The following is a 25,826-nucleotide window of genomic DNA, read 5'->3' on the forward strand; positions in this document are numbered from 1 at the left end:
CATCACGCGAGTGTTACGGAAATGCTTCAGAAACTCGGGTGGGAGTCTCTAGAGGAAAGGAGGCGTTCTTATCGTGAATCGCTACTGAGGAAATTTAGAGAACCAGCATTTGAGGCTGACTGCAGTACAATTTTACTGCCGCCAACTTACATTTCGCGGAAAGACCACAAAGATAAGATAAGAGAGATTAGGGCTCGTACAGAGGCATATAGGCAGTCATTTTTCCCTCGTTCTGTTTGGGAGTGGAACAGGGAGAGAAGATGCTAGTTGTGGAACGAGGTACCCTCCACCACGCACCGTATGGTGGATTGAGGAGTATGTATGTAGATGTAGATGCAGAGAGTGGAAAGGTAGACAAATGTCTAAAAGCGATTCTATGCACCCTCCGCCTAACATCTAAGTGTGAATCGCAGAGGAGGTAACCATGTAGAAGTATCACTGTTGAAATGACGCGCCATCCAGCACTGAACTCTGCAGACGCACTTCTTGCCATCGCTTGGGTCGTGACTCGCGTTGGAAAAGGTGCAGAAAAACAAATGAAGGGCAGACAACGCTTGCTGGCCATTGTCTCGTTTCTTGCCACTGCAGGTGTAGCAGAACGATGCTTTGTTAGCGCCGATTTGCAGACCCAGGGCCTCCAGATCCGGTGCATCCAACGCCTTCACCACTGGGCAGAGTCTAATAAGACTATTTTAAATACAGAGTGCACCACTGTCGAGGCTCTGTAAGTGAACGTGCAATGTTGAACATTTTTTATGTGGCGATTCCATTTTAATTTGTTCGTAATTGCAATTCCTAGGTTCTTAGTTGGACTGACGACTCTTAAATTTGTGCTTTATCGAGTAGCCGAAATTTAACGGCGTTTACTTAGTACTCATGACCTTTCTGACAGGAAATCACGCATAAGGCGCACAACTAAGACCCTACTCTATAGGCCTACGCACGAGTTTTAATTAGAAGCCGCTTTCGAGGCTCGGTCTCAAGAGCCTATGGACAATCGTAATCTACAGTATGGGCTTTGCAACGACTCTTCGTTGCGCAAAGAATGAGGTAGAGAAACATGTCTAACGTGCCCGATGTCGACCTATTTTCGTGCTGTCGGAAAAGAGTCTTCCGTTCACAGAAATCTATCTGGAAAATGAACTCATCGCTCTTAAGACACAACCCAGACAGAAGCTACATAATGTTTTTCTCACTCGTGCTGTCATCTGGGTTGGTTGAGTACATTCTCACAGAATGTCTACCATCGTAATCGTGTATTCTACGTTGTTGAAGGCGTGTTGTACATGAGTGTTCAATTCTTTATCTCGAGAAATGGCAACGCTTCATTGCAAAATTTTGACTCCTTCTTCTTCTTCTAATTGTTTTAGGAGGTGTAATAGGATTCCTGCCTTTTAATATTTCTTAGCCTAGTTCATTTTGAATTAAAAATCGACGCTATCAACTGCATACTTTTCGAGAAAAAATATTTAGTACCCAAAATCACCGACGTGACGTTTTTGTTCGATTCTATAAACTACGCACTGCCAATTATTATGCGTTGTTGGTAGCACTTATTGTATGTGCCGCTGCAGTGTAGATGTGAAACTGTAAGTGTGGCATCTTTACCACCAGTTAGTTCACTTGCCAATGAAGAGACGAAAGCTCATGATGGAACAAAATGGGACATAGTTCCTACTAATATTAGAATTCCTAGAAAGCGTGGACAGCAAAATGTTCTTCGGGAGAATTTTGGTCCTCCGTACAGGAATAGGTGTGATATTAGTGATTTTCTCTCGAATCTTTGGTGTTTGTTTATTCATAAACTCATTTGCAAACAAATACAAAAATGTACTGAACTATAGGCGCGCATTGTGGTGAGATGAAGAATGGTCATTACCGTTATAAAAGCTTAACGTCATTAGGCGTGGCGTCATTAGGAATACGGGAAGCGAGAAGCGGGAGACAAGATCACTACGCGTGCGTTGTTAATGCAAGCAAGTTGCCAAATCCATGTGTTTAAATAAATATAATACAGTTGTTTATCAGCTATTTTTCCTTCTGATCGTTTTGTAGTACTATGAGCAAAATTAGAAATCACTGTGCTATTACTGAATGCAAAAATGCTCCATATAAATCTGCGAATGTCGTTTACCACCGATTTCAGAAAGACAGGACAGCTATAGGGCAAACAGGTCTCACGCTGAAGAAGAACTGATCCTATTAATGTGAATAATGCTTGATTTGACGACATAATTGCCTTCCTGAAGAATGTGAATGGGACTTAAAATATGAGCTTTTGGGGTTTCCTTTGAAAAGTACTTATGTTAGAATAAAAAATGAGAAACGAGTTGAAATTGTTGTATTAGAGGAGTACAAAATTGTAATTTATGAAAATTAATGCAGATTAATCTGGAATACCAATTAGGTACAATTTAAGGAACACAATTTATGAAAACATTGAATCACAAATGGGCTTATGTAATGTAAGAATACTTTCCGCCGAGGAAAGGGATTAAATATGAACCTACCTTATAGCAGATATTACCATTTTCTTCCTGTACGCTGCAACGCAAGAAATTTCCGTGATATTTACAATCACTGTAATAATAATAAAAAGTGTCTGTTTCCTGAGACATGGATGCATGCATGCATGTCCACCGGGCGAGGTTCCGCAGTGGTTAGCACACTGGACTCGCATTCGGCAGGACGACGGTTCAAACCCGCGTCCGGCCATCCTGATTTACGTTTTTCGTCATTTCCCTAAATCATTTCGGCCAAATGGCGGGATGGTTCCTTGCCCATGCTTCCCTAATTCGTTGGGACCGATGACCTCGCCGGTTGGTTCCCCCCTCCCAAACTAACCAACCAACCATGCATTTCCGAAGGATATTTTAATGTAAAACACAGATACTGTATATACACAGACATTGTAACAATCAATTACATTAAAAATTACTTTCAGCTACCTTATGTACGAAAAGTTTCAAAACTCAGAATGTGACGCTCTTCTTGAATGACCCGTGCACGCCTGCCAATAGTAACATGCATTGACACTGTTCTTGCCGTGGCGAATCATGCACGAACCCACAACAAAACTGACAGAACTGCCCTGACATGAACAAACTGTCAGATAGAGATGTGACTTTTTCGCACACGTTGGGGCACCTCTCACGTATTTTTCAGTGGCAAAAGCTAAAAATTGCCGTTTTTTTTTTTAACTTGTATCGCTTTTCTTTCCCGGGTGCGATATGAAATCACTGAATGAGAAGACATAAAATATATCAACAATTTGTTTCTCTCCAAGATGTGGGTTAACTAGGTCGTTTCAAGAGTTCCAAGACATGTTTTTCAGTTTAAATTTTCAATCAAAAATTTTGCGATTTTGGAATTTCAACTTGGAAGCATAGGAAATCTCAAGGAAATATTTTGATGAAACTCTGTGTAAGTTGTTTCTCTTTTGTATTGGTTCATTTGTTTCAAGTGCGTAGTTGAAGTATTATTGGTACATATGGCCCATATTGTAGAACTTACTTTTGAAATTATAGTACATATTTTCGCCCTCTGCCCATAATCCTAGGCAAAAAGGATGTTTCTGCCATCATTTCTTGACCTGCAGTTGCCACAAGTGGAATGCTACTTCGCAATACTTCCAGTAGTTACTGGGCAGCGCCGCGAGAACTAACAGCTGGTGTCGTCACTGATATGTACCTTGAGTCGTAGTTGGAAACACTGAGTTGTTCTCAGAAACGGCAGCGATGTTAATTCACTGCTACCACGTGTGGCAGGGATCGAGTGCATGTTAGGGTTTACCAGTCGCCAGGTTGTTCCCCCAACGCGGGACAGCATACCGATGCGTCGCCCGCTCACCTCGCAGTTTGCAGTAGCTGCCCACGACTTATTGTGTGGCCGCAGAGAGCCGCACCTCTGACCGGGTATTCCCCGGGATCGGCCTTGGCTTCACTTCTTGTTCTCTTGACGTCATCGTTGGAATGAATCAATTTTTGTGACCGTTACTACTGCTACGGCAGAGCTCAGGCGCTTCCATTGTTCCTCTTCTGCCTTGTCATGCTGTGGAAGTTTATTATCAACTACTCGCAAAAAGAGCTTTGCAATAGTCCCTATCTGGGATGGAGTTTGGGCTTAGATTCAACGGCAGCAGAGAATGAAAGGCTAAGCCTTGAGAAACTAAGAAAGATATTTACACTGAACAAAAACAAAACGGTAAACAAAAATAAAGGCAGTTAGTTCAAGAGTGCACGTTTGTGAAATTAAAATGTGCAGCTGGGTAACAGTATCCTGTTGCTACACCCCATGCATAGCCTGGAGACATACCATTAGACTTTCGGGAAATATCACCCACACAATTGCGAAGACAGCAAGAGCAGATACGTGCGAGAACTATGGCACAATCAGCTTAACGGTCATTCGTCTAAGTTGCTGACAAGAGAATACAGAGGAAGAAGTACAGAATACAGAAGAATAGAAAAGAAAATTGACGATCTGTTAGGTAACTACCAGTCTGCCTTTCGGAAGGTTGGATGGGTTGTTTGGGGGAATAGACCAAACTGCGAGGTCATCGGTCTCGTCGGATTAGGGAAGGATGGGGAAGGAAATCGGCCGTGCCCTTTCAAACGAACCATCCCGGCATTTGCCTAAAGCGATTTAGGGAAATCACGGAAAACCTAAATCAGGATGGCCGGACGCGGGATTGAACCGTCGTCCTCCCAAATGCGAGTCCAGTGTGCTAACCACCTTTCGGAAGGGTAAGGATACCAGTGAGGCAGTTGCTGTGGACCTCCCTCCTTGCTAGGGAGCTTGTGCTGTGTGCTGCGTTTATTGTGATGCAAATACGGCAGAAAAAGAAAAACTTTTCACTGTAGCTAAAGAAGTATCTAAATAACAGAGGTAGGAGAAATGCAGTCACAACGACGTTTTGTTTGCAAATCGCAGAAGAAATTCACAACGAGATTTTAGATTATCAGCTCGGGAATCTGCAGCCATAAGGCGTGCAATAGTATTTCGTTAGCTGGCAAGCGGCGACGCATTTACCAGTTTGAACTATTTATTTCGCGTTTCACAACAACCTATTTCAGCGATTATTTGTGAAACAGCGAAATACTTAAGCGAGGTTCTTAATCTTCATATGAAGGTTTAACTAATCTTCAATGCCTAATTTGTATTTTATTTTACAGAAAAAGTTGTTTACACAATTGTTATCTCGAAATATTACAAGCTATGTAGATTAACATCTTCAGCCTCGACAAATTTGCTAATGGCATAGACGACAGAATCCACTCGGACGGAGGTTGTATTTTCCAATTTTGTATTCTTTTGCGTCATCAGTGTCCTTCATTTTTATTTCTAGTTGTTTGTTGAGGAGCTACACATACTCCATCATTTGTTTTGTTCAGATGTCAGGCTCGTCAGTTTTTCTATTAAGTCGCCATAGCGTGAATATTCGTCCACAGTTTTCGTAAATTTCTGGCTTATTCTTCCCTGTGTTCCTACTTCGAAACTTAACGATGTTCTGTTCTTTCAAGTAATATGATCCGAGACTTTTTATCCTATACTTGACGCTCTGAGCATCACATCTAAAAATTTTATTCAAACAATCTTTTAGCGACGGTATTCCATACGACTGTAACCATCCATAAATTTAAGCGTGCTTCCTTTGGAGGCAATAAATATTACTACATGGAAATCGCTTCATAGCATAACCTCAGCATACACAACGAAACACACAAGGGCCACAGCTGCCTGTCTGCTAAAATGCGCAAGGATTCCCACCGAAGCTGGGAAGCAATGCGCTATGCGCACGGCCTCCATTTCTAGTTGAACAGAAAAAAGGCATCGTGTGGGCGCACCTACACGGTCAGCAGGGATTCACCTTCGATTCGCTACCTCGTCATTAGTCACTCAATCTATCCATCTAATTTTAAGCATTCTTCTGTAGCACCACATTTCAAAAGCTTCTACTTCCTTCTTTTCTGAACTGTTTATCTTCATGTTTCACTTCCATGCGAAGCTACCCTCCAGGTAATTACCTACAGAAAAAAACAGTTCTTAAAGTTTGTAAATTCATGTTCAGTGTTAACAAATTTCTGTAATTTCAGAAAAGCTTTCTTTGCAATTGACGAGTGTATTTTATATCCCCTTTACTTAGACTATCTTCAGTAGCTTATTTTACTGCCCGAGTAATGATACACGTCGACTATTTTGAGTGCCTCTTTTCCAAATCTAATTCCTTCGGCACCGCCTCATTGAGTTCGACCACATCCCATTACCCTTGTTTTACTTTTGTTGATTTTCATCTTGTAACCTGTTTCAAGAAGGAATGTTCAGTTGCTCGTCCAACAACCTTGCCTTCTCTGACAGAATTACAATGTTACCGGCAAACTTCGAAGTTTTTTTCTTCTGCTTCAGTTAATTTTCGGCAATTTATCCTTGATTTCAGCCGGCAGCTGTGGCCGAGCGGTACTAGGCGCTTCAGACCGGAACTGCGCTGCTGCTACGGTCGCAGGTTCGAATCCTGCCTAGGGCACGGATGTGTGTGATGTTCTTAGGTTAGTTAGGTTTAAGTAGTTCTACGTCTAGGGGACTGATGACCACAGATGTTAAGTCCCATAGTGCTTAGAGCCATTTGAACATTTTTTCTTGATTTATTTTTTGCTTGTTCAATGCACAGATAGAGTAGCATGGTAGATAGGCTTCAATTCCGTCTCTCGCTCTCTTCTCAACTACTGTCTTCCTTTCATGTAATTCGACTACTGTGACTAAGTATGATTTTCGTACAAGATGTGGATAACCTTTCGCTTCCTGTATACAGGGTTATTACAAATGATTGAAGCGATTTCACAGTTCTACAATAACTTTATTATTTGAGATATTTTCACAATGCTTTGCACACACATACAAAAACTCAAAAAGTTTTTTTAGGCATTCACAAATGTTCGATATGTGTCCCTTTAGTGATTCGGCAGACATCAAGCCGATAATCAAGTTCCTCCCACACTCGGCGCAGCATGTCCCCATCAATGAGTTCGAAAGCATCGTTGATGCGAGCTCGCAGTTCTGGCACGTTTCTTGGTAGAGGAGGTTTAAACACTGAATCTTTTACATAACCCCACAGAAAGAAATCGCATGGGGTTAAGTCGGGAGAGCGTGGAGGCCATGACATGAATTGCTGATCATGATCTCTACCACGACCGATCCATCGGTTTTCCAATCTCCTGTTTAAGAAATGCCGAACATCATGATGGAAGTGCGGTGGAGAACCATCCTGTTGACAGATGAAGTCGGCGCTGTCGGTCTCCAGTTGTGGCATGAGCCAATTTTCCAGCATGTCCAGATACACGTGTCCTGTAACGTTTTTTTCGCAGAAGAAAAAGGGGCCGCAAACTTTAAACCGTAAGATTGCACAAAACACGTTAACTTTTGGTGAATTGCGAATTTTCTGCACGAATGCGTGAGGATTCTCTACCGCCCAGATTCGCACATTGTGTCTGTTCACTTCACCATTAAGAAAAAAAATGTTGCTTCATCACTGAAAACAAGTTTCGCACTGAACGCATCCTCTTCCATGAGCTGTTGCAACCGCGCCGAAAATTCAAAGCGTTTGACTTTGTCATCGGGTGTCAGGGCTTGTAGCAATTGTAAACGGTAAGGCTTCTGCTTTAGTCTTTTCCGTAAGATTTTCCAAACCGTCGGCTGTGGTACGTTTAGCTCCCTGCTTGCTTTATTCGTCGACTTCCGCCGGCTACGCGTGAAACTTGCCCGCACGCGTTCAACCGTTTCTTCGCTCACTGCAGGCCGACCCGTTGACTTCCCCTTACAGAGGCATCCGGAAGCTTTAAACTGCGCATACCATCGCCGAATGGAGTTAGCAGTTGGTGGATCTTTGTTGAACTTCGTCCTGAAGTGTCGTTGCACTGTTATGACTGACTGATGTGAGTGCATTTCAAGCACGACATACGCTTTCTCGGCTCCTGTCGCCATTTTGTCTCACTGCGCTCTCGAGGCAGAAACCTGAAGTGCGGCTTCAGCCGAACAAAACTTTATGAGTTTTTCTACGTATCTGTAGTGTGTCGTGACCATATGTCAATGAATGGAGCTACAGTGAATTTATGAAATCGCTTCAATCATTTTTCATAGCCCTGTATTATTCTACCTATCTTCGGTATTTCACCCCCTGCGTTTTATCTACATGTACGTCTATATACATACTCCGAATGGGACTGTAAGGTACATGCCGGAGGGTATCCTGTACCACTACTAGTTGCTTCCGTCTCTGTTCCACTCGCAAATAAGGCGAGGGAAAAACGACTATCTACATACAGTACCTCCATACGAGCCCTACTTCCTCTTATCTTCGTGATCCTTATGTGAAGTGTACGTTTGCGGCAATAGAATCATTCTGCAGTCAGCTTCAAATGCAGGTTCTCTAGATTTACTCAATAATGTTCCTCAAAAAGAACGTCGTCTTCCCTCCAGGGATTCCCATTTGAGTTTCCGAAGCAACTCCGAAATACTTGCATGTTGCTCCAACCTACCAGTAACAAATCTAGCAGCCCGTTCCCGAACAGCTTCGATGTCTTCCTTCAATCCGACCTGGTGGGGATCCCAAACACTCAAACAGTGTTCACGAATTGGTCGTACTACTGTCCTATATGCTCTCTTCTTTACAGATGAACCACACTTTCCTAAAATTCTCCCAGTAGACCAAAGATGACCATTCGCCTCCTTACTGTCGGCCTTATGTGCTCGTTCCATTTCATATCGCTTTACAACGTTACACCTGGATATAAAATCGACGTGACTGTGTCAAGCAGTGCGCTACTATTGCTGTATTCTGACATTACCGGATTGTTTTTCGTACTCATCTGCATTAACTTACGTTTTTATACATTTAGAGCTAGCTCCTGTTCATCACACCCAGTAGAAATTTTGTGACCCCGTATACCACAGAATCTTCAGCAAACAACCACAGATTGATGCTTACCTTGTCTGTCAGATCATTTATGTATACAGAGAAAAACAGCGATCCTATCACGCTTTCCTGGTGCACTCCTGACTATACCCTTATATCTGATGAACGTTCGCTGTCGAACAAGGTAATGCGTTCTGTTACTTTGGAAGTCTCCGAGCCACTCACATATCTGCGAACCTACTCTATATATTCATACCTTCGTTAAGAGTCTGCAGTGTGGCACCTTGTTAAACTCGTTTCAGAAGTCTAGGAATATGGCATCTACTACTTTCAGAAATTTAAAGAGTGCACTTCAATCAACATCATCAAATTCTTTCTCCAGATCTACAAATCCTATAAACGCAGAGTGGCCTTTCTTTCATCTGTTGTTGTGGTCTTCAGTCCAGAGGCTGGTTTGGTGCAGCTCTCCATGCTACTCTATCCTGTGCAAGCTTCATCTCCCAGTGCCTACTGCAACCTACATCCTTCTGAATCTGCTTTGTGTATTCATCTCTTGGTCTCCCTCTACGATTTTTACCCTCCACGCTGCCCTCCAATACTAAATTGGTGATCCCTTGATGCCTCAGAATATGTCCTACCAATCGATCCCTTCTTCTAGCCAAGTTGTGCCACAAATTTCTCTTCTCCCCAATTCTATTCAGTACCTCCTCATTAGTTATGTGATCTACCCATCTAATCTTCAGCATTCTTCTGTAGCATCACATTTCGAAAGCTTCTATTCTCTCCTTGTCCAAACTATTTATCGTCCATGTTTCACTTCCATACATGGCTACACTCCATACAAATACTTTCAGAAAAGACTTCCTGACACTTAAATCTATAGTCGATGTTAACAAATTTCTCTTCTTGAGAAACGCTTTCCTTACCATTGCTAGTCTACATTTTATTTCCTCTCTACTTCGACCATGATTAGTTATTTTGTTCCCCAAATAACAAAACTCTTTTACTACTTTATGCGTCTCATTTCCTAATGTAATACCTCAGCATCACCCGATTTAATTCGACTACATTCCATTATCCTCGTTTTGCTTTTGTTGATGTTCATCTTATATCCTCGTTCCAAAACACTGTCCATTCCGTTCAGCTGCTCTTCCAGGTCCTTTGCTGTCTCTGACAGAATTACAATGTCATCGGCGAAGCTCAAAGTTTTAATTTCTTCTCCATGGATTTTAATTCCTACTCCAAATGTTTCTTCTGTTTCCTTTACTGCTTGCTCAATATAGAGATTGAATAACATCGGGGAGAGGCTACAACCCTGTCTCACTCCCTTTCCAACCACTTCCCTTTCATGCCCCTCGACTCTTATAACTGCTATCTGGTTTCTGTACAAATTGTAAATGGCCTTTCGCTCCCTGTATTTTATCCCTGCCACCTTCAGAATTTGAAAGAGAGTATTCCAATCAACATTGTCAAAAGCTATCTCTAAGTCTACAAATGCTTTCATCTATCTTCTGGTATAAGTCGTAGGATCAGTACTGCGAATATAAAAAGTGTAATTAGGAGGCGAATGAACAAGCAGTAATTTGTTGGTTAGCCGAGATAGATTGTTTGAGGTCAGCCTTGGGTTTTTCCCAGGCCGGTAGCCGTTTCGTGGGAGAGCTATCCACTGGGTGACGCTGCAGTATACAGCAGCGGTAGGCTTTCCCGTGAGGTAAACGGAACACGGGAGTCAAAAGAGGCTGCTACCTTCAACTGGGGCAACTGGAAGCAGTTAATTGCTTCCCAAGAATCCACTAACGGCTAGAGGCTCTGAACAGGCCGCCGGGCTACGAACAAACACGCGTCACTACGCATGCGTCACGCCGCAAGGTCGACAGCCGCAGGCTATGTGCAGGCGCCGGACACAGTGACGGACCGGGCAATCACGTGACTGATACATTAGGTGTGCGATGTCTTTCACAACAGCCGACCCACACTTGAAGAGCAGGTATTCCTAGTATGCGCTACGATCAAACGTATCCGGACATGCCTACGTAAGGAGAAACTGACCACTAGATGTCACGACAGGTGGACCCGCCAGTATAAAATGTGGCTGGGAATAATGTATTGTCAATATTCAGCAGAATGGTTTCGTCAGAAGAGGTCAGTTACCTCGAACGTTAAGTAGCCATTCATTGCCACCTGAGTAACAACTCTATCAGGGACAATTCAACCCTTCTAAAGCTGCCTAAGTCGACTGCTAACGTTCGCAGCTCGTGGTCTAGTGGCTAGCGTTGCTGCCTCTGGATCACGAGGTCCCGGGTTCGATTTCCGGCCGGCTCGGAGACTGGGTGTTTGTGTTGACCTCTTCATTTCATCATCATTCATGAAAATGGCGAGATTGGACAGAGTAAAGATTGGGAATTTGTACAGGCGCTGATAACCGCTCAGTTGAGCACCCCACAAACCAAACATCATCATCGGCTGTTAATAATGTGATTGTGAAATAGCAACGCGAAGGAACGAACACAGATAATACGTAAATCGAAGGTGGGAGGGGGGGGGGGAGAAAGGAATGGAAAGGGAAGGAATTACTAATGTCAGCCGCATTGGGACATTACGCGGTATCAGCGGCGATAAGTGAAAATATGTGCCGGACCGAGATTCGAACCCAGTACCACCTGCTTGTTAGGCAGGTGCATTAACCACAGCGCCACCCGGGTACAGTGTTCATCACAATTGCTCGAACTACCTCGACACGCCTCACGGCTGACCCACATTCCCACCGAGCGCTACCTATCTGTTGTCCCTGTCCATTTCCTCCATGCTCCCTACTCTGAGATTCCCGCAGGAAGTCGGACGTACTTGTGCATCCGCACTGAAGAAGGTGGGTCCATTGCTCATCTAGGCAAATCAGGTATATGAGTGCGTAACGTCTATTCTTTCGGACATGTGGGCAATCTATTCATTTTCTTCACAGCTGATGCACAAGTACGTCCGACCTCCTGCGAGAATTTCAGAGTAGCGAGCGTGGAGGAAATCGACAGGGACTGCGGATAGGTGACGCTCGATGGGAATGTGGGTCGGCCTTGAGGCGTGTCGAGATAGTCCGTGCAGTAGTCTCGACAGGCTCTGGACGATCCTGCATTTGTCGACATCCAAAGCGTACTGGTAGATGATTCTCCTTGCATCATCTTCTGACGAACAAACAACATTCCGGTTGCTATTTCTCAATGAGAAATCCGCCGCGCAATGTTTTCTTGTAAACTGCCGGTAGGTTTTTTTTCCTATCTACTTTGTGCTGTTACGCTGAAATTCTAATCTGCTGCACATCCAAGCATGCAGCACACTTCGTTTGTTGCATACCGCGCCTTGATGGTATTGAAATTTTAATGGGCAACGATGTAGTCTCAAAGACTGAGAACCACTGGTGTAATACAATTTGCCGGAAGGTATGTTCGAACATGATACTAAAACATCCTCATTTAAGTATTCTCTTGGGCACACATATACTAACTAATCAAAGGAAAGGAAAGGGAAGGATTACAGAATCAGAAGCAAAAAGTGAAAATGTGTGTCAGACCAGAATTCGAACTCGGGGTCTCCTGCTTACTAAGGCAGGTGCGTTAATCACTTGTACCGGTACAAGGTACCCTCCGCCCCGCACCGTACGGTAGGTTGCAGAGGATGTACGTAAATGTAGATTTAAAAAACTACTACTTAAGAGAGCAAATAATCATCAGCGATAGACATTAATATAACTCTTTTTTTTTTAATGCGTTCTCTGTCAGTCTGCTTCTGTTACCTGGCACAAGAAAGTTAATTAAGGAAGCCACACTTTCGGACGAAACAAAAGAGCCTTAGTATATTAAGTATTTTTGAGCAATTTTTGACGAAGTAGTTGTGAAATGACGACTATCTATCCAGAACCTTACAGAATCATTTGTGGTTGATCGAGGTATTATTTGAGCTCTCTGGGCACAGACTCAGTGATTGGAATTTCTTGTGTGACTCAGCATTGAAACAACAGCTTTTCATGTCGTGATCAAACTGAAGGCTTGTTAGAGTCTTCTTGTGTTACAAGTGAAGTTCTGTGTTCAGGAGACAATTGACCCATCCGCCTATGCTCGGAACGAATTTCCTTAGTTATTTTCGCTATAGCAGTTGACACTGCAAGGGAGAGTCAAAGTAAATGCGCTTGATCCGGGATCTCCAGAATTTTAGCTGTGGCCAGATGGGTATTTGTTTCCAGAGGAAGTAGTCTGTCTAATACTCTTGTGAGTGGAGAACTTTTTACAGACGCCTCTAAATCAGTTGAAGGAGTTGTATGCTCCATTCTTGTCGGAGCAGGTTTGTTATAGGAATGTCTAAGCTTGCAGTCACGTAGTTAGTGCCACCGTTCTTGCGATTACTGTTCGTGCTAGACATGCCTGACATACAACGGGTCAGAAGCGAAATGGCCGACTCGAGAGAAGTCTTGGGAGTGAAAAGTTTGTAATATGTGTTCTGAGCACGAAATATTGTACTTATGATTAAAATTTTAGACAACAGAGCCAATTTTCCGTTAAATACCAGTGCAGTAGTGTGTGTGATTTTTGTGTCGAGTCTACGTTGCTTTTACAGTGCATCCATCTTCTTTTGATTTAGGCAGTTAAGGGGTGAGGGGAGCGCATGTTCTGCCTCAAAGTCGGGAGCAGTGAGTGGTAATTTCCACCATTCTCATACAGCGTTACCACCAAACGTGCATTTTGCACCTCGTACCTATCATTTGGAATGGGGAAATGAGACACGGAAGTAAGAAGCTTTCATGAATATGCAGTAGGCTATAGATTCCATTCATGTTCAAACTGGAGCTCATTTTTAGCACTGAATATGAAATTAAATTTAGCCCATTGTAAGGCAGTTACTGTCGGGTTACAAAGATTGCTAGTTAGTAGCTGGAATAGATACGAAATCTGCCGAAATCTGCCTATAATTCAAGAAGAGACAGACAATAAAAAATATAGCCTTCGAGATTCAGTATTTAATTCAAATAACCGATGTATCGATTATTTAAATATCGATAAAGAGTATATATCAATATTAATATGGGAAGGTAGCGATATTTCGATATTTTTGCCCGTGCCTGGCTAGGAATGATGTACTCGTACCTACCATCCAATTTCGGTTGGTCTCGAAACCCAGCCAGGTAAGAGCGGTTGTTTCTGTCTGAGATGGCAGCCTCGTGTGCTAAATTTAGGACTCGGACTACCCCCGAATACCCTACAAATTTGAACATCTATTTTTTCTACCACACTATATACATGCACAATAAGCAAAATTGCGATAATTGCTATCCTTCCTGTGTAGCAGTTCTAACAGGCGACAGTTATCACAGCTGATCGATATCAGTATCAGATTAATTAATTAAAATACTGAATACTGTTATTTTCAGAAAAATACAATATGGTCAAATAAATACAAGTAGTATTCGGATGTTTTGGAATCAAGAAATAATGTCAGTGACACCGGTGGTATTGCCTACGTTTTGCAATTTTTGAATTCGGACTGGTCTCAGACAATAAAAATCTTAAGTCGAGTTCATAGTTCATACGGTTCTTCACTTGTTTGTGTTCGCTGTAACCGCAATGCGCTCTAAACTGTGGCAAAATGAGTTAGCATTCTTCGGACGACAGTATTTCCAGACGTCAGGTATCATCTCTCGCTGTACAAACTGCAGCCAGCAACGTGGATCGATGATTTCTTAGTAGGGAGGACGCAGCATGTTATCTTGGATGGACAGTCATCAATACATGTACGTGTAAATTCCGCTGTATATTAATGACCGGACATATAGTTTTAATAGTAACTTCAGCCCTTTTGCACGTGATCACCTATCTGAAAACACTTGTTTGTGTTCGCTGTAACCGCAATGCGCTCTAAACTGTGGCAATATGAGTTAGCATTCTTCGGACGACAGTATTTCCAGACGTCAGGTATCATCTCTCGCTGTACAAACTGCAGCCAGCAACGTGGATCGATGATTTCTTAGTAGGGAGGACGCAGCATGTTATCTTGGATGGACAGTCATCAATACATGTACGTGTAAATTCCGCTGTATATTAATGACCGGACATATAGTTTTTGCACGTGATCACCTATCTGAAAACACTTGAACAAATATTCACTCAGATCTCAATAAGATTTCAAAATGGTGCAGACAATCACAATTGCTTTAAATGTTAAGAGATGTAAATTTTTGTATACAGATACCAGGAGTCATTTGGACTCAGTCACTCATACAAATACGTGATTATTTTAATGTTGGATCTTGTGAACTCCATGGCTGTTAATGACAACTGGTGAATGACGCAATCAGCCACAAATTCTTTTCAAATATTTTATTTTAGTGACATAAGCGGTTAAGCGGTTTCGGGCTATCGTAGCCATCTTCAGATGGATAAAATTTTTCTGCGGTTAATTTATGAACTGCAGTGATAATCAAATATCTGTATGTATAAATTTGTGTACACGTGTCTACTTTATAATATGCAGTCGGTTGGCTTTGAAGTATTTCGTCAATAATTTCCACTGACAGAAAAAAAGGTACTGTCTTTTAATAATAAGTTTATGCTTAAGGTGCAAACATTTTTCTGTTATTAACATGTTACATTTTGCTCATCCCACACATCATCTTTGCTCTGCTTACATCCTTGGTCAATATTTAATGAATAATATCTATGTATCTTTGCTTAATGATAACTTTGCATTGTAAATAAAAACATTAAGTGTATAACACATGTGCGATGCTTAACACGTATTTTAAGAATATTAATATATTAGTAACATTTACAATAAGTGTGTTGTGGTGGAATTCAAGAACATATACATCGAGCTAGAAAACCACATGGACCACAACAAAATAAATTTCCATCTACTGGAACGTATGCAAGTGAACACAACCATTAGTGTATTTTTATTAATGAAACAACAGATAAGTGGCACTAAACACTCAAATATTCTTTCGCAGTGTGGAGCAGACGACATGATGTTGATAAAAACATCTATGTAAGGAAAATATTAGATATCTGAAGATGGGCATGGTAGCCCGAAACCGATTTTGACACTAAAATAAAACATTTAGAACGTATTTGTGGCTGGCTGTATCATTCACCAACAAAAATACGTGATTGTAACAGTTTGCAAAGTTATAATAATAATATAAACAATAAACATAATATTTATTATTATTATTATTATTATTATTATTATTGTTATTAGCAGTAGTTGTTGTTCTCTTAGTAGTAGCAGTAGTATTGCGTGTGGCTCGATGACCAGGTGCAAGTCTTACAACTGGACGCTCCTCCGGCGATTCGAGTGTCCAGTTATCCAACTGGGGAAAGCAGACCTACAGTTTAACATGGAATCTGAACCACGAATCGTTCCTGGCGATTCCTTACATAGTTCAAAGGTGAAGGCAAGATTAAAGGTACACTGAAAACTTCCGAGTTCCGACCGGGATTTGATCCCGCGACCCGTCGGTTTCTAGACGTGCGCTTTAGACAACTATATCCGACCGAAAGGACTGTGAAGACTTCAAATACGCATCTATAAATTTGTGTAATACACTACTATTGACTTCTGTGTCACTCTTCCTGTCTCAATAATAAAATACTCTACTGCGAACTTCAGGGGAACTGTTCGGAGACGATGTTTGCTTTACTCAGCATGACAATGCACCCAGTCACAAAGGAGACAATAATTTGTGGACTATAACATCGCCGAAATGGACTGGCCTACCCACAGTCCCGATCCAGTGGAATAAAGTTTGGGTGAGTTAGAACGTCGACTTTACTGCAGACCCCAGCGTTTCTCACTATCTTTTCTCGTTTCGGTTCACGAGGAAGAATGGGCTGCCATTCTTCGACGGAGATACAGACTCCTCACTGAAAGTGTCCCAAGAAAAGTTCACACCGTCATAAAGGCGAAAGGTGGACACTAATAGATGTCCGGATACTTCTGATCACATACCATATACATATCGGTGCAACGATGTATGAAGAAGGCAAGATTGATCGTTTGCAGCAGTCAACTTTTCCACAGAATACCGGCAAGGCAAGCAAACATGAGACGGGATGATATCTGTTCCTTACCGAAAACACTTTTTTCCATGGTCCGGTCAAAACGTAAACCCTATAAAACTTCCTAGTAAAAAACTGTATGCATGAGTGGAGTCGAACTCAGAACCTAGCCTTTTGCGGTCAATGGTCTTACCGATTAAGCTATCCACTCACGGCTCACGACACTTTGTTGCTGCTTCGCTTCTCCCAGTACCTCTCTCTTTCGTTTCCAATCCTTACAGAAACTGTCCTGCACTCTTTTCTGCCAGGAATGCTGGTCCACCAAGGTAGGCGCGAAGTTCCTGTAAGTTTAAAACCAGGAGAGAGGAGCCGCAGCCCAGCCCACAGTTAAAATCTACCAGGGAATTTCAAACCGCTCATACTCCGCTGCGGAACGAAAAATTCGTTCTGGGATATTACAGTAAGCCATATGAGATCGCATCAGCTTTGTTGCCGAGGTCAGAATGTGCGTCATTTCTTTACCTTCCCAAAAGTGATATCAGTAGGCATCTACAGGATCTCCTTGAGAACAATCGTCCCAAGAAGGCGAAGCGTGGAGTCTCCGAGGGAAACAGGAAGTAAAAATCCATCGAAATAACGGATTTTTTAGTGTCTTAAGTTATACCCAAGTCCTTCCTGAAGTAGAATATGTATATTTTTTCTCTGTTTGGTATATATTGATATGAAAGAGAGAGAATATTCCAAACGACACGCTTTCTTTCCTCAATTCAGCTGTGTTTATCCCGGTTGTAGTACACTTTCTCTGTCTTCACTGTATTTATTCTTTGAGCACTGCTTTCCAAGCTGGTCGCCCAGGTGCTAAGTGAATGACGGTAACACGTAAAAAACGGTTCAGCGTTCTATTTATTTATTAGTCGTCGTAGTGATTTGAAGGTGATGCTTGATTTCAAGAAGTAATCGTATTGTGTGTAGAGTTATATTAGCATAACTCCCGCTGTTTTACTCGCGTAGACTGTATTGCCTGCAGAGATTTTTTTATTTTTATTTAATCGAATTTTTATGTTGTTCACAAACTGCGACACCTTCTAAGCTTTTCACGCTAATTAAAGCCGTTTAAGCATGGTCTTTCCCGAATGTACTCCTGATCAAAAGTCGGTTTTGGTAACTGGAGTCCAAAGTTTTTATTATTCGTGCCTTTTGCAGTGGAGTCTTTTCCATAGCATCTTTCACCCTCTAAAAATATTTCTTTACATCTAACCGCGAAGTGAAATACCAATGTTCATAAATTTAGCTTTAAAATTTTTTAATGTAGCGAAATATTTTCTTAAAATATATTAGCCCGTATTGTACCCTCTTAGAGCTGGATTTCCAGAGACACTGAAGCAGTTTCTTGTTTTTTTGTTTTGTTTTTGTTTCTAACCGAGAAGTCAAATACCAGTTGTCATAGATGCAGCCTTAAAAATCGTTTAGCAGTTCTTTAGTAATCATTTATTAAAAAAAAACTTTCACCCACTATTTTACCCCCTTAGTGGTTGAATTTCCAAAAATGCTGAAACAAGCATTTTTAATTTTCTGATTGAAAAATCAAATACCAGTTTTCGTAGTTCTAGCTTCAAAATTCCCTTTATAGCGACAAGCTTTCCTACAAAGCCTTTCATCACCTATTTCACCCACTTAGGAGTGGAATTTCGGCCAATCCCTTCTTAAACGATTCCTACAGTATAAGATCCACACTTTCTCCATACTTCAAGTTTCTGTCCTTTGGGCTGGGCGATGATGAGTCGGTGAATCAGTCTGACACTATTTCACCCCCTCAGGGGTTGAATTTCTAAAAACAGTGAAACACGTATTTTTTTAATCTTTAACCGAGAAGCTTTGAAAATACTTGCACAATGAAATATTTTCATAAAACGCTCGACCCCCTATTTCACCCCCATAGGGGTTCAGTTTCCAAAAACACTGAAACACGTACTTTTTTTATTTGTAACGGAAAAGTCAAATACCGATGTACATAGATGGAGCTTTAAAATACTTTAGTAATTCTTCTAAATTTCCAGAAATGCTGAAACACTCATTTCTTTATTTCTAATCGAGAAACTAAATACCAATTTTCGTAGGTCTAGCTTCAAAATTGCCTCGCTAAAGACATTTTTCAGAAAAAAATCCTTCATCCCCTATTTCACCACCTTAGGGTTGGAATTTCGGAAAATCCCTTCATAACCGACGCCTACAGTATAAGATCCGCACCTCCGCCAAATTTCAAGTTCCTATCCTTGGCGGTTCGGGCTAGCTGATGATGAGTTAATCAGTCAATCAGGACATTGCCTTTTATATACAGAGATCTTGTCCGTGTAGGCTGTATGCACAGAATAAACGGAGAAATACTAATAATTTAGGAAAAATGAGAAAAGCTGTGTGGGCCACCTTCTCTCACAGCACTGCTATCTGCCCAACGGACCCCGACTCACTGTGTAAATATCAAGGAGGTAGTGTAAATGGTGATGTATAAAGATACAAACATCCTCTTATCAATGTCAATAGTAAATGTTATAAAACCTGTCTATAGAGACTTAGACAACAAATGTTGTAAAACCTACCTACAGAGACTTAGCTATCACACATTGGCGAGATAAATGCATTCATGGGAGAACGTTTGCCCGAAACAGAATTTGTGGGCCTCTGAACTATACAAAATGGTGTCATGGACACAGTGTTGTGTTTCAGTGATGTGTCAGTCAGCAGGCTGAAAGTTTTCACTGAGATAGACATAGAACATGCGGTGAACATGAAGAATGCTCTGCTGTCAAGCGACCATCTGAAGGTAGGGAAAGCTGAGAAAAGTACCCTACAAATGACAAAAGAGGCCAGCGTTCGAAACAGGGCCTCCAAAGGTAAGCTGGAGGGTACAGAAACCCGCAACAACGCCAGCTAAGGATCTCGCGTGTTTTAACTTCGAATGTAGATTGAACAGATCTTTTCAAAAACGTTATCTGCATTTTCCCGATTGTATTACATTTTTAGCTTTAGCTACATTTTTTTCTGAAAATAATACATCTACGCCAATGAAGCTTGTCACATAATTTAATCATATCTCTTTCATTGAGATGTACTAGAATTAGGGCAACCAAAAGAAAGACGTGTCAAATATTTAGATATTATCTTTTTAACTTCGAATTTTTTAGGTCACATACTTTCAAGTGAATTTCTAATGTGATAGCAATACTACCGTCATGTAAGTCATCTACTTTGAAGGATATATGACAAATTATGCACGTTTCAAACTTGGCTTGATTTAAGCAAATAGTTTTTGATAAATGTGTACCGACGTTAGCACGATCAATCATAGGAAATACGCTCACGATCAAGTCTCCTTAAGAGGTTACAGACGATGCACAAGTGTAAACGCCGTAAATTAGAATCTATAAGAAGTTGTCAGGGTACTTTTACGTTTTCGGAAGCGCAGCATTTGACATTACTCATTGAAAGCCTTCTGGGCGATCTGCACAGACATCTACTGTTGCAAGAATTGACTTTTTTTCACTTTAATAATGTGTAAATTCGGATATATGTGGAGGGTTAGTGGCAGGTTGAAACTTCGAGTCAGCTCATCAGCTAGTGGTCAAAGCTCCCGACAAGAAAATCTTCCACTGTGTGCCACTGGTTTTCCCAGATAAGGCCACCACACGCACAATAACATCAGTCTGCCGTAATGAGGCAACTCGGCTCTCTTGTGCGCGGATCGACATGTTGAGACACGCAAAGGAAACCGCGTTTGCCATTATACGAGGGGACTTCAAAAAGTAAGTTACGCCTTTATGGCAGGCCAAGTAACTTTTACTGAATACTACACTACACTTCAAAGTGACACATATGCATGACACTAGTTTTCGACATAGTCACCAGGTCTCGCTAAAAAACGCTCGGAACGTTCGACTAATCGTTCAGTTCCGCGACGGAAGAAATCCGCTCCTTGCTCACGAAACCATTCCGGAAGCGGAACGCCCCCCGCGTTGAAAAATCTATTATTGCTGCATATCAGTGTCTTGATTCTCTGGACATTGTTGTCGGTGGTCAATGGGTTTCCAACATCAATAAAGCCGATAGCGATCGGTAGAGCGCCATGGTGACCACATGCCCCTCCGTACCGATACCAGTGGCGCAATTGCCGGAGGATGAAACGGCGGTCGGTCGGAATCGATTTGTCCGCCTAGGGCAGTGGTCGTCAAACTGCGGACCGCGAGCCGCATGCGGCCCTAATCAGGTATTCGTATGGCCCTCGGTTGTCAGCCCTAATTTATAATAATATGCATCTAGCAACGAACAGCCGAATCCAAACACGTCAACTAATTTAGAGGTGTAATTTTCCTGTTCAGTAACAAACAGAAATACACCCATGTTCAGAAGAAACGGAACATCTTGAATGACCAGAGGTGGGACGTTCATATTCACAGGACATGTACATTAGTATGAGAAGATTAGCATTTGAACCATGTCGGCCCGCGGATTCAAGTCAGCATCGATATAGTGGCGGAACACCACCTACCGGTAATATGTGCCTGCGGTAACGGATCAGTGGGACTTCAGCAGAAGTGCAGATTGCGCCGCAGATGTATATGTGATCAGTAATATTAAATCATTGAGCTTGAAAGTGGGCGCATTATTGGCATGAGAGAATGTGATGCATCCATCCGGGAAATTGCTGCTCGTGTAGGACGAAGTGTATCGGCAGTGCAACTGGTGTATGCAGAATGGTACATGGAAGGCCGTAGAACACGACGCACCACCCAGACACCCCCCCCCCCCCCCCCACGCCGAGAAGATTGTAACATCATCCCTATGGTGTTGCAAGACAGATCTGAAGCCTCCTCAACGTTGGCGCAACAGTGCAACAGTGTATCACATCGTACACTGTAAGGGGTGACAGTCCGTCCCCATTTATTACGGCGTAGGTTACGTGCGCGTCTTCCGCTTTACCGCTTACATTTGACGAATGTGCCAAAACATGCTAGAGGCAATAGTGTATGGAACGGCGTCATAGGGGACAGGAATGGCGCCAGATAGTGTTTTCAGGCAAATGCGTTGCATTATGGTTCGCCGCAGACAGGAGGAGCGGCATCACAGTGACGGCAAAAAATGCCGTGTGAAATCTTATGGCAGTTAACTGCTAAGGTCATCAGTCCCTAAGCTTACACCCTACTTAACCTAAATTATCCTAAGGACAACCACACACACCCATGCCTGAAGGAGGACTCGAACCTCCGCCGGGACCAGCCGCATAGTCCATGACTGCAGCGCCCTAGACCGCTCGGCTAATCCCGCGCGGCCAGTGACGGCATTTGCTCAAGAGATACAGCACCAACTCGAGGCCTTATGGTGTGGGGTGCTGTTGGCTACAACCACAAATCACGGTTGATGTGAGTCCAGGGCACTGTGACTAGTGTGACCTACGTGAATGACATCCTGCAACCTGTAGCACTTTCTGCACAACACCCCGGACCGGACGCCATTTTTCATCAAGATAATGCACGGCAACATGTTGCAGTACAAATACGTGCCTTCTCGGTGTCACAGGACGTCAGCCTTTTGGTTCAAATGGCTCTGAGCACTATGGGACTTAACATCTGTGGTCATCAGTCCCCTAGAACTTAGAACTACTTAAACCTAACTAACCTAAGGACACCACACACATCCATGCCCGAGGCAGGATTCGAACCTGCGACCGTAGCAGTCCCGCGGTTCCGGACTGAGCGCCTAGAACCGCTAGACCACCGCGGCCGGCGTCAGCCTTTTGCCCTCGCCCCCCAAATCACCGGACTTGTCACCAGTCGATAATATGTGGGCTATGATTAAAATGACGAGTGCAACGCTATGACCCAATGCCAACCACCACAGGTGAACTTTGGAACCAGGTGAATGCAACATGAAAGGTTATGCCACAGGACGCCATTCGTGCCTTATACGGATCGATGCCATCACGTATGGAACAAGTTATCAGGGCCAATGGCGGACCCTGTGCCAAATAAGTAACAGGGCACATGCTGAACCGAGGTGGCTGAAATGCTGATCATTTCTGCAGAACATACTAATGTACATATCCTGCGAATATGAACGTCTTATCTCTAGTCATTCAAGGTGTTTTTCTGAACATGATCGTACTTACAGAGACAGTAGCATCTTAAGATATGTTTAATTGTAACTGAAGTTGGTGAATCCGGCCGTGAGCTACGTGAAGTTGGCCTAACCTCAGGGGCAGAGGGGTTGCAATCGCATAAATTTTGACACAGAAGCAACATGGATTCGTGAATGTGCATTACGGAGGCGGTCACCTTCAAATGCGATACATATTTTTAGCAATGAATATGAAAGTAAATTAAGTCTGTTGTAATGCAACGCACTGAGTGGAAGAGTAATTACATTCATAGCATTTAGAAATTATTTGTGACCGTGATTCACATTGCATAAAGCCTTTAAATAAAAGTGTAATATCACTGTTACTAAACAATTAATCATTAGCTCATACAGGCAAAACAACAGCACTTCGTCAGGCAATTACAGCGTCACAACTTTCTGGTCACTGAAGGGGGCAGCAATCCGAAACAGAGGACAGTCGACGCGAAGTTGGTTGGTTGGGTTGAGGAAGGAGACCAGACAGCGTGGTCATCGGTCTCATCGGATTAGGGAAGGATTGGGAAGGAAGTCGGCCGTGCCCTTTCAGAGGAACCATCCCGGCATTTGCCTGGAGTGATTTAGGGAAATCACGGAAAACCTAAATCAGGATGGCCGGACGCGGGATTGAACCGTCGTCCTCCCGAATGCGAGTCCAGTGTCTAACCACTGCGCCACCCCGCTCGGTTCGACGCGAAGTGTTCCGAATGATGCAGACTCTTAACGGCCAGCCGTTACTACAGCTAGTCTGTTGTGGGCTCACTCATTTAAATATGTTACCAATTAATAATAAAATCGATACACTTGCTGCCCGAGGTACTACTCCACATCAGTATTGGTTCTTTGACGGACACTGGTCTACGGCCAGAAGGCGGAACTTGATATTTACATACCTATCGATATATTTGTTTATGAAATGGTGTCCAGTTTAGCTTCTTGCCTATGGAAAAGTCCGCTGAGCTATTAGACCGGGAGTAAAAATATTACATTAGTAAGGAACTTTGTACAGCCATTTAAGAGTGTAAGTAAACAACTACTCCGTGATCTTCGGAAAACCGACCTGAAAATTGCACTGAAACTACTCCACAAATCTTTTCGTTTTCAGAAGCAAAGCCCCGTAACAGGCAATAAGTTGTCCCAGAACAAAATATGTGCAACTGCAGGACTCTTGGTGGAGAAGATTTCTTGTTCCCACTATGTTCGCTTCTCTTCCTGCTCGCTGCAACCGAACAGTAGGATCGTACGTGAATCGTCAGTGATTTTAATTCCCCTGATTTCCTTTCTCTTGACGTATAGAGACGTTCGATACAGTTCCGCTATGTCTCATAATGTGCAAAATACGGTCGTACGAAATATCAGACTACCTTTGTGACTTGATGGAAGAGCAGACAGAGCACAGCGTGGAGTTCTTAACGGAAAGAAATCTTAAGACGTTGGCGTAACTTCGGACGTATCCCTCGGGAGAGTCATAGGACCATCATTTTTTTGCAACACTTAATACCTGAAGTGCCAAAGAAACGGGTATAGGCATGCGTATTAAAAGACCGATACACGTAGATAGACAGAATACCGCGTTGCAGTAGGTAAACACCAATCTAAGACAAGTGTCTGACGCAGTTGTTACATCGGTTACTCCTGATACAATGGCAGGTTATCAAGATTTAAGTGAGTCTGAACGTAGTGTTACAGTCGGCGCACAAGCGATGGGACAGAGCATCTCCGAGGTAGCGATGAAGTGGGGATTATCCCATACGACCATTTCACAAGTGTACCGTGAATATCAGGAATCCGGTAAAACATCAAATCTCCGACATCGCTGCGGCCGGAAAAAGATCCTGTAAGAACGGGACCAACGACGACGGAAGAAAATCGCTCAGCGTGACAGAAGTACAATCCTTTTGCAGATTGCTGCAGATTTAAATGCTGGGCCACCAGCAAGTGCTAGCGTGTGAACCATTCAATGAAACGTCATCATATGGGCTTTCGGAGCCGAAGGCTCACTTTTGTACCCTAGGTGACTGCACGACACAATGCTTTACTCCTCGCCTAGGCCAATCAACACCGACATTGGACCGTTGATGACTGTAAACATGATGCCTGGTTGTATAGAGCGGCTGGGCGTGTACAAGTATGGAGATAACCTCTTCAATCCATAGACCCTGCATGTCAGCATGGGACTGTGCACACAATATAAATCTCTAACACTATAGCAATTAGCAGATAACATAACAAATTTGATATTGTCCAATGCAAAGAAAAATTTAGTTTTCGTATCCAAGCTATTCATGAATCAATGACTGTACTCGCTCCAGATCGATTGTCCATTTTTGTCTGCCAAAGCAACCTGGGAATATAATGTTGGTAAGATCATCTACGTTCATAAAACGCCTTCACATTTGATTGATTACAGATGCGCAAGGCGTATTATGTACGCAAATGATCTCACCAACACTGTATTCACAGGCGACCTGAGAATGGCAATGAAAGCCGAAACAGATCTGTCGTGAAATAAAGATTGGTAATTACATTGCAGGTATTCTGCATCTTCCTTAAAATAATATCATTGTCTGACGTATGGTAAGTTACACACCCAAATGAAAAAATAAAAAAAATGTTGCAGGGTTAGATGCCTGTAATGCAGGGAGAGATGGAGAAAGGGTTTGTTCTGAGCCAAGTTGCTGAACGAATGACATCGTTCACCGCATTCATGAAAT

At 42.6% G+C, this 25,826-nt stretch overlaps 1 protein-coding gene across 2 annotated transcripts in view; it reads left to right on the plus strand.

The window, feature by feature from the left end:
* The window catches only part of LOC126094719 (multidrug resistance protein homolog 49-like), a 137,757-nt gene that overhangs the window by 17,983 nt on the left and 93,948 nt on the right, over nt 1-25,826 (plus strand). The window lies entirely within an intron of this gene.

Source organism: Schistocerca cancellata, chromosome 8, assembly GCF_023864275.1.
Source record: "Schistocerca cancellata isolate TAMUIC-IGC-003103 chromosome 8, iqSchCanc2.1, whole genome shotgun sequence".
Lineage (NCBI taxonomy): Eukaryota > Metazoa > Arthropoda > Insecta > Orthoptera > Acrididae > Schistocerca > Schistocerca cancellata.